Source organism: Lathyrus oleraceus, chromosome 7 (assembly GCF_024323335.1).
Source record: "Lathyrus oleraceus cultivar Zhongwan6 chromosome 7, CAAS_Psat_ZW6_1.0, whole genome shotgun sequence".
Lineage (NCBI taxonomy): Eukaryota > Viridiplantae > Streptophyta > Magnoliopsida > Fabales > Fabaceae > Lathyrus > Lathyrus oleraceus.
In genome coordinates, this window is record NC_066585.1 from 508,296,072 (window position 1) to 508,299,162 (window position 3,091).

Consider the following 3,091-nt stretch of genomic DNA (forward strand, 5'->3'; position numbering starts at 1 on the left):
CTCTCTCTCTCACACACACACACACACACACACACACACACACACACTCAAAGCCTTCATTCGTACCAGCTATCACTGAGATTGAAGGAATCCGTTCGTGTGGACTGAGTAAAGACGTTGTCATCGTTCAACGTTCGTGATCGCTCCGTAGATCTGCATCAAAGGTTTCAATCGCCACAAGAGATTTGCACCAAAGGTTTCAATCGTCACAAGAGGTAAATATTCTATCACTGATCATGACCATTCGTAAGGATCACTAAAGGAGAAAATTTTAATTTCCGCTGTGTTTTGGATCGCAATTTTCCTTCAAAGATACCTAGATAAAGTGGGGCTTCCTTGACAAACAAGCTTCAAACTCTTGATGAACTCTTGATCAAAATGAAAAATAAAGAACATGGGGATCCATATATGATATTTAGAACCAATATGGACATTTTCTTGCTTGAACTCTTGCATTGAGGGTCTCAAACCCTAGTTGTGGGCTTGGTGAGACACAAATGGACACACACACAACCTACAAAAGAAACAAAGCTATACTAGACATATTTTTGTATTTTGGTTAGTAAATAAATAAATAAAGTATGATGCAATCATATATGCTTGGTGATCTCTCCCAATGCAAACCCAATGAATGATAGGTGAGGAGAATACCAAGGTGTGATCCCAATGCCAATGCAAAGCTATGAGATGGCATGAGGGATCTTAGGGGTCAAAATTGGGGTCTTACAGCAACTTCTGAAGTTGTGTTACTTAGCTGAAGATTCTGAAGATGTCAAGTTAGAAGATTGAGGTTATTAAGGTTCTGACTGTAGATTCTGAACACTCTGAAGATTTTGAAGATACTGAAGATCTTAAGCCAGACTACCAACGCTGTCAAGGTTCTGACCATAGATTCTGAAGTTTCTGAATCCAGCTTTATGTTTCTTCATTTCATGCTTCATCAAATTTTATCATCAAGTTTCTGATTTTACAGGCAAGGACATTACTATACATCACACCTGTCACTGATTTTATGTGCGAAGGACAATACATAATATCACTCCTTTCACCATCCAACAGTGGACAACCGATCTATGAGTTTTCCCCATTTTGCCCTCCAACAGTCTTCTTCTTATGCTATATAAGTAAGACTTGGAGACTTGAAGTAAAACAACGAGACACACAAGAATGTTGAAGTGTTACTAAACTTGTAAAAACTATCATTCTTTATACACAGTTTTTATTTAAGTATTTGTTTATCATTTGTGTAAAATTTGCTTGTATAGAAGCAACTTGTAACATACAAAATATTATTCAAACTGTTTATTTGATTCCTTAAGGAGACTAGGGTATAATCGGATTCTTAAGAAGACAAAGAAGGTTATTCTTTGTGAGTATTTAAGGAGACTAGGGTATAGTCAGATCCTTGAGAAGACAAATAAGGTTATTCTTTGTGATTACTGTAATCTGTTGATTATAGTGGATTAAGTCCTTGTGTATAAGGCGAAATCACCTTGGCGGGTGGACTAAAGTAACTTTGAGTTTCAAGCGAACCAGGATAAAAATACTTGTATTTTTATCTATTTGTTACTAACTTTTAAGTGGTGTTATTGAGTTGGTAAAAAGCTTTTGTTTTGTAAAACCCGATTCAAACCCCCATTTCTTGTGTTTTTCACACCATCACCTTATTCTTTTGCAACTGCAAAATCAAGTGTTTACAATAATAAGGGTTACTCCCTATTTATAGATTTTGATTGCTTGCTCCCTAAGAAAAGCCCAAAAATAAAATCCAAAAATACCTAATTTTGCCAACACTATAAAATTAGATTTAAAACCAAATTCATGTCGAGGCTAACTCCTCGACAATTCGACACTCACATAATTTCGACATACAACATTTCAACGACAACAGACTCTGTCGAAAATACTGATTTGACATAAAGAATTACAATTCAACACACCACTTAATTCATTGTGTCTAAGCTATCTACATTTATCATAGATATTAAATTCTTGAATACTTCGACCTACACTTCTTTCATTATGATATCTACAATCTGATTCTCAGTTCTCGCAATGTTACAAGTTCAACTTCGCTTCCGCTACTTGCTCTCGAAGATAATGGAACCTCATTTTGATATGCTTGCTTCTTCCATGTGCTATCAGATTTTTTTCCAGATTGATAGAAGACATGTTGTCGATCTTCATGGTAATCGCTCCATGATTCTTTTATGTAATCTCTTCGACCAAATTCACCATCCATGTTACTTGACATGAACAAAGAGAAGCAACTATATACTATACTTCACACGACGACAGTGCTACTAATGGTTTCTTTCTTGAGCTCCAAGCGACTGGTGCACCACCTAGCATAAACATGTAGCCAATTATGGATTTTCTATCCTCAACATCACTACACCAACTTGAATTGGTGTAAACCACTAACTTGCATTCTTTTCCTTCGTCAGCTGCAAGAAACAAAATTCCATTGTCGAGAGTTCCTTTCAGATACCTTAGTATCATTTTCGTCGCTGCTAGGTGTGATACCTTTGGTTTCTGCATGAATCTACTTACCATACCTACATTATATGCTAGATCAAGCCTTGTATGACAAAGGTATCGAAGTGATCCAATGAGTCTTCTGTACTATGTTGGATCAACATCATCTTCATTTGTGTCTTTCGACAGTTGCAATCTAGGCTCAACTGGAGTCGAAGTTGGGTTGCATTCTTGCATCTCAAATCTCTTGAGTATTTCACCTGCATATCTTCTTTGATGCATCATCAAGCCTCTATTACTCTTGTAGAATTCAATGCCAAGGAAATATGAGATATTTCCCAAGTCTAACATTTCAAACTCTTCACTTAGGTCATGTTTGAAATCTTCAATCTCCTTCTTGCAACTTCCTGTTATCAACAGGTCATCGACATAGAGACATAATATAAACAATTCACTATTGTTTCTTCTTACATATACTCCATGCTCATTTCTGCACTTCACAATTTCCTTTTCCCTTAGGAAACTGTCTATCTTATTATTCCAAGCTCTTAGAGCTTGCTTAAGTCCATACGAGGCTTTATGCAACCTTTATACCTTACTTTCTTCGCCATGT